The sequence below is a fragment of the Schistocerca americana genome, chromosome X (genome assembly GCF_021461395.2).
Source record: "Schistocerca americana isolate TAMUIC-IGC-003095 chromosome X, iqSchAmer2.1, whole genome shotgun sequence".
NCBI classification, from domain to species: domain Eukaryota; kingdom Metazoa; phylum Arthropoda; class Insecta; order Orthoptera; family Acrididae; genus Schistocerca; species Schistocerca americana.
In genome coordinates this window covers 96081756-96095829 of record NC_060130.1, presented here as the reverse complement: position 1 = coordinate 96095829, position 14074 = coordinate 96081756, and the positions used below count along the sequence as shown (strand labels likewise).

Here is a 14074-nt window from a genome sequence, read left to right as displayed (position 1 = left end):
TGAGGAGATATGACGTCATAAACATTGAAGTGCGTGAAAACGAAACAGCAGGACGAAATTCCCTAGAGGTACATGTGAAATATCTGTACAAACATGTGTGAAATATATTAAATACATGTGGAGTATATGTCACATATGCATACACAGGTGAAGCTCCTAAACCTCTGGATCGATTTCACCCAAACTTGTTACGCATTTCGCTATCTGAAAAGAAATACTGAGGGTTTAAGAAACAACAACCTAATATTGGGGTGCGAGTGTCCAGAAAAGAGTAGGGGAGGAATAGATGCACAGAGAGAGGGGGAAGAGGAGGTGAACAGGGAAATGAGGAGGAGGAGATGGACAGAGAGAGGCGGGAGGAGGAGGAGGAGGAGGAGGAGGAGGAGGACAGAGAGAGAGTGTGGTGTCACCGCCAGACACCACACTTGCTAGGTGGTAGCTTTTAAATCGGCCGCGGTCCATGAGTACACGACGGACCCGCGTGTTGCCACTGTCAGTAATTGCAGACCGAGCGCCGCCACACGGCAGGTCTAGAGAGACGTACTGGCACTCGCCCCAGTTGTACAGCCGACGTTGCTAGGAAAGGTTCACTGAGAATTACGCTCTCAATTGCCGAGACGATAGTTAGCATAGCCTTCAGCTAAGTCAATTGCTACGACCTAGCAAGGCGCCATTTATCCTTTGCTAAGTATCTAATGAAGCATGTACAGTAACAAGACCAATGTTCACCAATTGTGGATTAAAGTTAAGTATTCCAGCAGCTACGTACTTTTCTTTATAGCATTCATTACGTATCCTGTTTCAGACCTCACGCCAGCCTGCGTGAGTTTAAGCGCGTGCCTTTCGGTTACCCGTCACTGTGGGCTGGCTGTCTTGTCAGTCCACAACAGAGAGGAGGAGAAGATGGCTAGAGAAAGAGAGGAGGAAGCGATGGACATAAAGAGGGGAGGAGAACATGACCAGGAGGGGAAGGAGGTGGACAGAGAGAGGGTGGAGGAAGAAGTGTGCAAAGAAAGGGGCAGGAGGAGATGGACAGAATTGGGGGGGGGGGGGTGGAAGATGTGGACAGTGAGACAGGGAGGAGAAGATGGATAGAGAGAGGGGGTAGTGTTAGATGGACAGAGATAGGTCGAGGAGGAAATGGACAGAGAAGGAGAGGATGAGATGGATAGAGTGAGGTTGGAGAAAAGGTGGAAAGAGAGAGAGGAAAGGAAAGGGAGGAGGTGATGGGCAGAGAGAGGGGGAAGGAGCAGATGGACTAATAGAAGATTGGAATAAATACATGCCCGAGCAACGCCATGTACTCAGAGTACAAATTGATACAATGACGTTATCAAAAACTGGTGTCTCATTACGAGAATGTATTCGTAGCCATCGTGGAGTTGTTGAGGAATACATATATAAATGGTTCAAATGGCTCTGAGCACTATGGGACTTAACATCTGAGGTCATCAGTCCCCTAGCACTTAGAACAACTTAAACCTAACTAACCTAAGGATATCACACACATCCGTGCCCGAGGCAGGATTCGAACCTGCGACCGTAGCGGTCGCGCGGTTCCAGACTGAAGCGCCTAGAACGGCTCGGCCACACCGGCCGGCAGTACATATATAGACACACAGAATAAACATATATATATATCTAATGTTAATAAGGTTTGTTTTATTTAAAAAGCATTAAGAGTTTTCACATATAAAATCTGGAAGCATTACTTTTTAGAACCCCGCCGTAAAATGAAAAAGATGAACGTTAGTGACTAACATCCTGTCATTAGAGACAGTGCAGTAGCTCGTATGGAAAAGTATGGGGGTGCAGTCGGCTGCAGCTTTTTTAGACGAACAATTACAGCATCCACCGAAAATTATTTAGTGAAACCTGTGTTAGGATATCTGGAGGGGTATGAATCCACAGTACAATCGAAGTTCCGTCACTACAGTGCAGTCCCGCTCGATAGTAGCTAGACAGAAAATTTTACGTTCGTTGGCATACGTGATCCGTGCTGCTGGATTCATAACCAGGTAAATCGAGAGTACGTCACAAGAATGCGTGGTCAAAAAATAAAGAAAAAAAATAAAACACGACAAGAATAATTCACACGAGCTTACCCTGCATCCACATTTTCGTCAATTTGACAGTAACTGTATGGTATTTATTTTCGGCGGTTTCTGACATAATATGTTAGCGTATGTGCGTTTCATGATGCAGCAAAGAAGCTTGGAAAGAATTCGCCAGTCCACGTAACTCCAGTTCTCTAACGCAGAATAAGGCCATTTCGGTTGAAAATTCCTCATAATATGAGCTCTGCTTATATAACTGAGACTAGGGAATCACAGGAAGCACAAATCGCTAAAATGACATTTGGTAGCTTCCTGGTTCACGCACTCCATTCTAGTCAGCATGCGATGGTGCACTTTCGTCTGTGACTTTCAGTTCCTACACAAGCAGTATGTAGTAGTCCATAGTCTTCTCTCAGTGCTGTAATTTTTCAACACACAAGACGCTTTCTCCCTAACACGCAAGCAGTTCACAAACGCTGCTGTTTCAGAAATACGAGTCTCTTGCCTCCGAAACTAATAATTTATTCCTTTTTGCACTAGGGTAATTGTACCTTCCACAGTCTACGGCAGATAATGACACGTCTTCAGACGAACTGTCGAAAGAGTTACTCACTGTGTTTCAGGAAGGAACGTAAACATTTGACTACGTGGCAAAAAAGCTTTTATGTAAAATGTTCCCGGTTTTCAGCAGTCAGTTGTTACAACCACCTGATTGATATTGTTGTCTTCAGTCCGAAGACTGGTTTGATGCAGCTTTCCGTGATACTCTATCCTGTGCTTAAGCCTCTTCATCTCCGAATAACTACTGCAGCTTCCATCCTTCTGAACCTGCGTACGGTGTTCATCTCTTGGTCTTCCGCTATAATTTTTACTCGCCCACACTTCCCTCCAGTACTAAACTGGTGATCCCTTGCATTCTCTGAATGTGTCCTAACAACCGATTCCTTCTTTTAGTCAAGTTGGGCCACAAATTTCTTTTCTCCCAAATTTTATTCAGTATCTCATCTTTAGTTACGTGATCTACCCATCTTCAGAATTCTTATGCAGCACCACATTTCAAAGGCTTCTACTCTCTTCTTGTGTGAAGGATTTATCATCCACGTTTCAGTTCCCTGCAAGACTACACTCCACACAAATACCTTCAGAAAAAACTTTCTAAAACTTAAATCTATATTTGATTTTAACAAAATCCTCTCTTGCAGAAGCGCTTTTGTTACCATTGCCAGTCTACATTTTATATTCTCCCTGTTTATCAGTAATTTTGATACCCCAATAGCAGACTTCCCAACTACTGGACTTTAATTCCCTTTCTCAATTTCTCCTTGGTTTCCTTTACCCCTTGCTCAATGTACAGACTGAATAACATCGGGGATATGCTACAATACTGTCTCACTCACTTTTCGCTCCCTGTATTTTATCCCTAGTTGCCTCTGTAGCCGTAGCCGTAACGTACGCCTTGACTCAACTCGATGGTAATACGGTTCGAATTCTGGTGGTGGATGAAATTTTTACTTCCAGTATTTGTTCTGCAATGGGAGGCGAGGTGGTGACGCAAAGTTTCTGGTCACCAGTCTCCGCGACAGTATCCTGGATCAAATTCCTAACCTCTCCGCAGTGTCTCGTGAAGTGAGGGCATGTGACGCTGTTTATTATGATCCGTCCTTCGTATGGGAATATTACGCTCGGCGGCCCCTTTGATGATTTTCAAGAGGAGTATGCCATGTACCTGCACCAGCTTTCACCCTCGCTGTTCCCTTCGTTCATGCCAACGCAAACTCAATATTACTCAATACTAGCATTCGTCACAGACACAGATTCACATCTGGTTCTTCATAACACGTCGGAGGAAGGCGACAACGGAGCACTCCCAGTTGGACCTTCCATGAGCGGCGGTACAAGAGTTTTGCATCTGCTTCCCCTACGTTCATTTCCTGAGTATGGGAGAACTAATTATTATTATTTATTTTACCCCTGGTACATTGAGAATTTCAAACACTGTATTCCAGTCAACATTGTCAAAAGCTTCCTTTAAGTCTACCAATGGTATTGAAGTGGGTTTGCCTTTCCTTAACCTATCTTCTAAGAGAAGTCGCAGGGTCAGTACTACTTCGCGTGTTAGGACATTTCTCCGGAACCCAAACTGATCTTCCCCCACGGTCGGTTTCTACCAGTTTCTCCATTCTTCTGTAAATAATTAATGTTATTATTTTGCAACCATGACGTATTATACTGATAGTTCGGTAATATTCACACTTGACAGCACCTATAATAATTGGAATTATTGTACTCTTCTTGAAGTCTGAGGATGTTTCGCCCGTTTTGTATATCTTGCTCACCAGATGGAAGAGTTCTTTCATGGTTGTCTCTCCCAAGGCTATCAGTAGTTCTAACGGAAAGTTGTCTACTCCAGGGGCCTTGTTTCAACTTAAGTCTTTCTCTTTGCTCTGTCAAATTCTTCACGCACTATCATATCTCTCACATCTTCATCTACGTTCTCTTCCATTTCTATAATATTGCCCTCAATTACATCTCCCTTGTATAGGCATGTATATACTCCTTGCACCTTTCATCTTTCCCTTCTTTGCTTAGAACTGGTTTTCCATCTGGGTATCTACCTCCCCCTAGTGATATATGCTTCTAAATTCTTACACTTATACTATAGCCTTTCTTCTAAGCCATTTTGCACTTCCTGTCAATCTCATATTTTAGAGTTTATATTCTTTTTCGCCTGCTTCATTTACAGCATTTTTGTATTTTCTCCTTACATCAGTTAAATTCAATATCTCTTGTGTTAGACAAGGATTTCTTGATCCTCTTCTGCCTTCACTAATTCAACTCCCAAAGCTACCGATTCGTCTTCCACAGTACTGCTTTCCCTGTTTCAGTCAGTCGTTGCCTAATACTCCCGCTGAAACTCTCAGCCACCTCTGGTTCATTCAGTTGATGCAGGTCCCATCTCCTTAGTTTCTGCCTTTTTGCCATTTCTTCAGTTCTAACCCTTAGTTCATAACCAATAAATTGTGTTCAGAGTACACATCTGCCGCTGGAAATGTCTTACAGTTTCAAATCTGGTTCCAAAGTACCTGTCTTACCGTTATGTGATCAAACTGCAACCTACCTGACTGTAGCATAGAAAAAAACTCCACAGTTCTTTAAGGTCGATTTGTCCCTGACACACACACACACACACACACACACACACACACACACACACACACACACGAGCGCGCGCGCGCACACACACACACAGGATGACAGTTGCACTGTGGAAACCAGGTTGAAGACGGCATTATCAACTCCAGGGAGTGTGCAATTCCTAGTCCTATTCCCGGCCCTAAATAAAGCATTGCTGTTACGGATCTTTTCGTGAGCTGAATTTCAGTTTAAAAGTAATGCTTTATTTCCATATCTCATATGCCTGATGCTGAATGGAACCTGTCCTAAAAGCGTCGTATTTTGATGTTATTATAATCGTAAATCACAAAAGCTAATAGTCACTGGTAGTACAATTAATAAACAACCTATTGAATTAAAAAAAAGATATCAAAGATAAACGTATTACGATTATTCGCTTCTTTGAAATCAATAAACGTTGCGATACTTCAAATCAAGTGTCAACAATTGAATCACACACAATAGTTCACTTTTACTCATAGTAAAATATTCAGCACTTTAAATTGTCCTGAATTTATTTTACAATATTGATCTCTTCAATTAACTTCGCTCTTGCTCGGCCGGCCGGTGTGGCCGTGCGGTTAAAGGCGCTTCAGTCTGGAACCGCGTGACCGCTACGGTCGCAGGTTCGAATCCTGCCTCGGGCATGGATGTGTGTGATGTCCTTAGGTTAGTTAGGTTTAATTAGTTCTAAGTTCTAGGCGACTGATGACCTCAGAAGTTAAGTCGCATAGTGCTCAGAGCCATTTGAGCTCTCGCTCCATCTCCGCGGTTATAAACCCACTAAAGTAGTGTCCGGGAAATACCGTGGCCAGGAGACGGGACACCGCAACCGACACATCTTTCGGAGAAAGTAACGTCTAATTCACGAGTAATCTCACGGCTTTCTGTAATCTGTCGTCCTCAAAGAAACTGTAGTTGAAAGAAACTATGCCTATTTTGCATAATTTCTAGGTCCATTAGCTCCAATAGCAAAACTACCACAAATAGCTCGTTGGCAAATAAATTGTCGACTGGCGATTATCCAAAACAAGTTGCATATAAACCCTTGAAGGAAATACTCTCTGCAACTGTACACTCTACAACCTCCTGAAATATTCGCTCTTGCCCCATTACGATATACAGAGTAATTCGCTGATGTATCTCAAGGCGGTGATAATGGAGTTGTTACCACAAATTAGTAATGAAACGCAAGTTTGATAAAGGGCCTAACGTGAGTTCTCACGGATAGAGTACGTCTTTGGACGTAAATGGTTGGCAAATCCTTCCAGAATATTCTGCATTCCAGACAGAGCAATTCTACTTGAAACTGATGTTTGTTTTTTCGACCACCCCAGGTTACCACCATTTACTAAAGGGCTGATTACCTTATTAATAGAAAGACGCGTACTAAGCTGTTAGTCGGCCGCGGTGGCCGAGCGGTTCTAGGCGCTTCAGTCCGGAACCGCGCGACTGCTACGGTCGCAGGTTCGAATCCTGCCTCGGGCATGGATGTGTGTGATGTCCTTAGGTTAGTTAGGTTTAAGTAGTTCTAAGTTCTAGGGGACTGATGACCTCCGATGTTAAGTCCCATAGTGCTCAGAGCCCTTTGAACCATTTTTTGAATTAAGCTGTCACGTGTCTTCCAGTACAATGCGTGATACATGCTGCGTACCCGTGCTTTCCAATTAAACATGTGGTTTGTATGTTAATGGTGGAAACTGGCGAATACCAGAAAGACTGCTGTAGCAAATATGACTAGCAAGCTATTTCTTTTCGCACAACTACGATGTTTTCAATTGCTTCTTCCGCCGTATGCTATTGAGACGACCATTCGCCCACGTATTAACATCGGCCTGTCTTTACTATGAAATTTCTCCATACACGAGATTTTTCTTTCATTTTTATCGAAAATGTTTCATACTACTCTTCTAAAAAATTTTTTGTCTGATTTGACGCCTGTTTATGAGGAAATCTACGACGCATAAACTAACAGCACACACCTCAGTGCTACCTTGGCAAAATTCTGTTGGCAGAATTCAGATAGTGTAATCTGGTTCATTTGAAGGGTTTACAAGTTTGCAATTATCATTTGTGTTGCTTCTTAAACCATGGTTTTTATTTATTTATTCTTACGCGTTTGGAGTTTCCAGCTAGTAAAACTTCACTGCCGAAAATCGACGTCCCTCTGTTGGAGGGGTCCCCTCAGCACATATGTTTAATGAGGGGTGTTGTATGGACACTTTTAAGGGTGCAAATTTCAACATAATCGTTTGAGAAAAGTTCAAGGACACTCGATTAAACTGAAGTGTACCGTTTTGTTTAGCGAGAAATTTATTTCTCGTAAAATAAGTGACATCCTGTATAGTGTACTGTCTTTGTATGAATTACCAACTCCTTCCTACAGCCTGCAACAAAAAAGAGTTATCTGCGACATTTAAATCCACAACTTGCAATTTTCAGGTTAAACTAATTTTTCGCGCAATAGAAATGTTTCTTAACAGAACTCTGAACTTCGGGCTAATCAACTTTAAATAAGATAAACATTCACCCAGCTCCATAGATTCTAGACAAGAATGATCTTGCATTGCTGGGAAAACTAAATTCTCATTTCCGATAAAAATGGATTTCTTTCTTGAGATATTTATTAATGAAATCTCTATTGCCTGTGTAACATAAATTGCCAAATCGTCTATATCTTGTTTATGTGCATATAAAATTGAGTCTTGTATGCTACATTATCTCTGTTCAAGCACTCAGCAGTAGCCAGTACTGTAATTACGGATACAACGATTCACTTTTTCACGTGATGTTCCCTATACTTTGCGAGATGGTTAGGGAAAAGGAAAAGCGTTTCTGAGTTTTTAAACTGATTTTGTAGCTTTCTTTTTCTGTTCACCCGATTAACACGACTATTCAGATCTAACAATGTGCACTACTGCAACACGAAATACTTGTATTCTGAATATTTTGAATGAAGTGGCAAAATACCTCATTCGTGTGCCTTATAATCGGTGTTAAACTGGAAGTGTCCATGCAAAGATCCACTTATCGTATGAATTAATTTTCTATTAAAAGTTGTATTTTTACTGTTTACACTTAGGAGAATCATATAGAGTCTTTGTTTCAATTGTCTGTTAAACGCTTCACGTAGGTACGCCATTTATGCACTCAACGTCATCTTCAAAAAATTTATGACGTAGCTTTTGTATTTCAGACAAATTTGATTGAAAGATTTTGTGTGGCTGTGCTTTAATATCTACGATTTATTTTTAACAGGACATCGTGTCAAGGATTATTTTCATAGGCAAAATATTGTTGTTTCGACTGAACTCTTACATAAAACGTTTCAAAACCTTTTGGTAAGGTATTAAGCGACATATGCAAGAAAACGGAAGTACTGACACTTCCACCCAACTAGTGAAAACATATGAGTGCAGGTTGAAACTTCGAGAGTGTTGTAGATAGAATGAGTGATGAATAAACGCAGTAAGCAGTCACTTTTTTATTATTTGTGGAACTACCAGTCTCGAGCTTCTGTTCTTGTCAACAGATGGAGTGCACAGCATTTCACTGACATCTGTGTGTGAGCCATTGTGAGTTTAGCACCATGATGTAAAGCACATTTCATCCTACTTCATGCTACTAAACAAAAATACGAGCTCATTTAATTTAATTACAGTCCATGGTGGCCACTTAATCTAATTTTGTTGCTGTCTCTCGTTTTAATAATACGATGCAGGTGTTATTCAAAAATGTTGAAGTATTCAGTATTTGCTGTTCGATTAGTCGTGAAACGTTGTCTTCTACTGTGGACAAGCTAGAGGTATTTCTCGTAAAAGTCTGTAAAATTATCTTTCTTACGAAGAGTAGTCCAGTGGCACATTTGTTTGACTCAGAACTTTCACGTAAAGGTCACATGCAGGAGCTTCCAGTTATTTCTGCACGTATGCTCAGATGCCGTTTATCCCACTTTGAAATGCTGGGCTGGTGTTTGTGTTCAGTGGGTACGCGGGGTCGCCAGCAACGGTTCGCTAGTGCACACGACCCGCATTGGGGAACACTTTAACGGTCCGCTCTCAAGGCCAGAGCTGCGAGTAGTAGTTGTCGTGTCAAAATGTGCTTTTGCATCTTCATAATTAAAGAGTATCTCAAAACTGATTAAACACTATCTTAAACTGATTTAGATTTGGCACGTTTTTCATCCGCAATGACACCATTGCGTCCCTCCTTTTATCAGAAATTACACGCGTTATGCTGCATTCATAACTGGTCGTTAAACTCTAACACAGATGGGATATTAATTCAAGGTAAGAGGACAACAGCATCCTCACTGAATCTACAATGATGCGCCAAAGAAATTGGTATAGGCACGCGAATTAAAATACAGAAATATGTAAAGTGGCAGAATACGGCGGTGCGGTCGGTAACACCTATATAAGATAACAAGTGTCTGGGACAGTTGTTAGATCGGTTACTGCTGCTACAATGGCAGGTTATTACGATTTAAGTGAGACTGAACGTGGTGCTATAGTCGGCACACGAGCAATGAAACACATCATCTCCGAGGTAGCGATGAAGTGGGGATTTTCCCGTACAACCATTTCACGAGTGTACCGTGAATATCAGGAATCCGGTAAAACATGCAATCTCCGACATCGCTGCGGCTGGGAAAACAACCTGCAAGAACGGGACCAACGACGACTAAAGAGAATCTTCCAACGTGACAGAAGTGCAACCTTTCCGCAAATTGCTGCAGATTTCAATGCTGGGACATCAACAAGCGTCAGCGTGCCAACCATTCAACGAAACATCATCGATATGGGCTTTCGGAGCTGAAGGCCCTCTCGTGTACCCTTGATGACTGCATGACACAAAGCCTTACTCCTCGCCTGGGCCCGTCAACACCGACATTGGACTGTTGATGACTGGATGTTGCCAGGTCGGACGAGTCTCGTTTCAAATTGTATCGAGCGGACGGACGTGTACGGATGTGGAGACAACCTCATGAATCCATGGACCCTGCATGTCAGCATGGAACTGTTCGAGCTGGTGGAGGCTCTGTAACGGTGTGGGGCGTGTGTAAAAAAATTCAGATGGCTCTAAACACTATGGGACTTAACGTCTGAGGTCATCAGTCCCCTAGACTTAGAACTACTTAAACCTAACTAACCTATGGACACCACACACATCCATACCCGAGGCAGGATTTGAACCTGCGACCGTAGCAACAGCGCGGTTTCGGACTGAAGTGCCTAGAATCGCTCGGCCACAGCGGCCGGTGGGGCGTGTGCGGTTGTAGTGATATGGGACCCCTGATACGTCTAGATACGACTCTGACAGGTGACACGCACGTAGGCATCCTGTCTGATCACCTGCATCCATTCGAGTCTATTGTGTATTCCGACGGACTTGGGCAATGCGACACCCCACTCGTCCAGAATTGCTACAGAGTGGCTCCAGGAACACTCTTTTCGGTTTAAACACTTCCACTAGCCACGAAACTTTCCAGACATGAACATTATTGAGCATATCTGGGATGCCTTGCAACGTGTTGTTGAGAAGAGTTCTCCACACCCTCGTATTCTTACGGATTTGTGGACAGCCCTGCAGGATTCATGGTGTCAATTCCCTCCAGCACTACTTCAGACATTAGTCGAGTCCATGCCACGTCGTGTTGCTGCACTTCTGTGAGCTCGCCCTACATCATATTAGGCAGGCGTACCAGTGTCTTTGGATTTTCAGTGTATAATGGATATTAATAGGCAATGCCAATGAAAATGAAAATTCACCTCAGAATTTAGAAGAAACTGAGTTTAAGTCTTCTACTTCTCCTTCTTCTTCTTCTCCTTCTTCTTCTTCTTCTTCTTATTATTATTAATATTATTTTTTACAGCATTACTATCATTTCACGAGCGCAATGAACTTCCTTAGCTGATGACTTTTGTTTCTTCTTATCGCACAACTTGCTCGTTTTTCGCTGGAATTCCCATTCTGTTCTTCCGTTCAGGTTCCCTCGGTTGCAGTTATCGGGTTGTCTGTAACTTAATAGTTTTCGACAAGAGTTCTGAATGCAGGTCTGTACCTTGTCACCCACGACGCCAATTTCCTGATGATGTCGTTCAGTTTCAAGCTGCCAATTGCTCTTAATTTTCGTTGAGATGACAAAACTGAGAACTCTTTTAGTCAGTATTTATTTTGAGAATTTGACCGAAAAATTTTAAGCATCTCTTCATGAAAGTGCCAGAAATGTTCTGAGTATGATGATATGTTTCCTGCAGTTCCCTTTTCATTCAAAGTCCATCTGTGATGACTGGGACAAATATTGTCCTTAGAAGTATTCTAACTTGCTTTTGCCGAGCCAGGTGGCGCAGTGGTTTGTACAGTGGACTCGTATTCGGGAGGACGACGGTTCAGATTCCTGCCTGGCCCTCCAAATTTCAGTTTTCTACGATTTCCCCCAAATTCTCCAGGTAGATGTCAAAGTGGAGCCTTTGGAAGGGCTCGATTGATTTCCTTTTCCATCCTCCCATATTCTGAGTTTGTGCTCCGCCTCTAATGACTTCGTTGTCGGCGGTACTTTCCTCTCTTCCATTCTATCTTGCTTTTCTGTGTCTTGAATTAGTGATATGTCTCGAACGTTTACAACGCACACAATGCTCTCGGTTTGGTACCATGTTGCAGCGTCTTATTTTTGTGTTCGGTGATTTTAATTTTTTTGTTGTGCCCGTTTCAGATAATTCTGTAAACTTTTTTGTAATTAGGAGATCGTTTAATTTTTGCTTCACGATTTAATACTGCAGGCTGGATATTTTCACCTAGATTTGTGAATTTATGTTACTGAGATATTTTGCCAAAATGAGTTACAATAGGTTGTCCAGTAAGGGATCGCTGAGTTCCTTGCATGCAATGAATTTTTACGTATGAAATTTTCAGGCTAGTTACTGCAGCGACTTCCTGACATACTCAGTGAAGAGCAACTCCAGAAAGAGAAACGCATCTCGTTAATCTAGATGGAAATGTTTAAAGACACACACAGTACTCGCATATATTTGAGAGAACTTCTTAATGGTAACCTTAAAAACTTGGCCTACGACAAGTCAATCTACATCAAAACCTGACGAATGAACATAGCGCGAATATTAAATACGGTCAAGATAGTGTTAGTGTGGCGAAAGTGTTGTGTACGGCTTTGTACACAAGGGTAAGGTGGGAAACAGAGTGGTGCAGCAGCTGTCGTCGCAGGATAGCTGGACCGGAACAGAAACACAGTAAACAGAACATTTACTTAACTTTTGCTTCTCCAAGCATATGAAGGCTCATTACAAATAATGCAGCAAGAAACAAAGAGTCCAGTTGCCACAATGACAGCTAGGATCAAAAGCACGAACTATGGTGCTGTAGCGATGAGGCTCCAAGTGCAAGTGGGTTGAGTGTCTGCGGCGGCCATTCTTTATCATGGTGGCAGAGGAAGGTCGTAGCCCAGAGCCACTGGAGGCGTGGCTCAGCGGACAGGCGCCAGATCCTGCGCGACGCTATCGCCGTCACACTGTAACATGCCATTCTTTTGCCAACCTTAATACGCCGTGGGGTGGTATCGATACGTGATACCACAGACAGAACTGGCAGTTTGTTTCAAATGTAGACAAAAAGAAAGCTGTGCACTTCACGAACAAAAGGTAGCTTACTGGTCTAGCCTTTGAGCACAGGTTTATCGTATCACAACAATAATCTCTTGGAGTACTTATACACATTATCTGAGCAAAAGTATTTGGACACCTATGAGTGAACATCAATCTGGGGTGTGACCACCCTTCTTGAATTCTGCTGGACGAGGTGACTGAATGTCTGAGGAGCAATGGCAGCCTGTTCTCCCTCAAGAGCTGAAGCCGAGAAAGTAGCGATTGGCGCTGGGGTCTGGAGCAAAGTCGACGTGCTGACTCATTCCAAAGGTTCAGGTCGGGACTCTGGGCAGGGCTCCCCACTTCAGGAATGTTAGTCTTCACAAACTATTGCATCACTGATGCTGCCTTATGACAGGGTGCATTGCTATGATGATACAGTCATCACCTTCGAACTGTTCCTCTGTTGTACGCACCGAGCGAAGTGGCGCAGAGGTTAGCACACTGGACTCGTATTATGGAGGACGACGGTTCAAACCCGCGTCCGGCCATCCAGATTTAGGGTTATCGTAGTTTTCCTAAATCGCTCCAGGCAAATTTCGGGATGGTGCCTTTGAAAGGGCACGGCCGGTTTCCTTCCCCATCCTTGACACAATCCGAGCTCGTGCTCCGTCTGGACGTCGATGTCGACGGGATGTTCAACCTAATCTTCCTTCCTTCTGCTGTACGGAGTACACACTGCTGCAAAATGTGTTCGTCTCCTTCCGCATTTATCGTTTTCTTAAAAGCGATAAGAGGACCACGCCCTAAGCACGAAACACGCCGTTATACCGTAACACCCCCCCCCCCCCCCCTGAACTTCGCTGTTGGTACTACACGCTATGGCACGTAATCCAGTCCAGTGCCGCACCTCGAGTGTAGTATTGCTTAGCATTGGCTACAGAAATATGTGGCATACGACGAGCTACTCCAACATTCTACCTCACTCCTTTTCACTCCATAGCCACAATGATTGTGCTAGCTGCACCACCCGCCACACTGTTCAACAGTCCCTGTCCGGCAGTGTATGAGGTCAGCCTTGTCTTGGTTTAGTGGTGATTGTTCCTTCACGTTTACTGTGCACAGTCACATCATCAACAGTCGACTTTGGCAGCCTTAGAGGGGTTGAAATGCCCAGGATGGATCTGTTACTCAGGCGACATACAATGACTAGTCCACGTTCGAAGTCACTCAGCTCTCCTG

At 43.2% G+C, this 14074-nt stretch overlaps 1 protein-coding gene across 1 annotated transcript in view; it reads right to left on the bottom strand.

The window, feature by feature from the left end:
• The window catches only part of LOC124555829 (mucin-19-like), a 336145-nt gene that overhangs the window by 36859 nt on the left and 285212 nt on the right, over positions 1-14074 (bottom strand). The gene's annotated exons all lie outside the window — the stretch shown is intronic.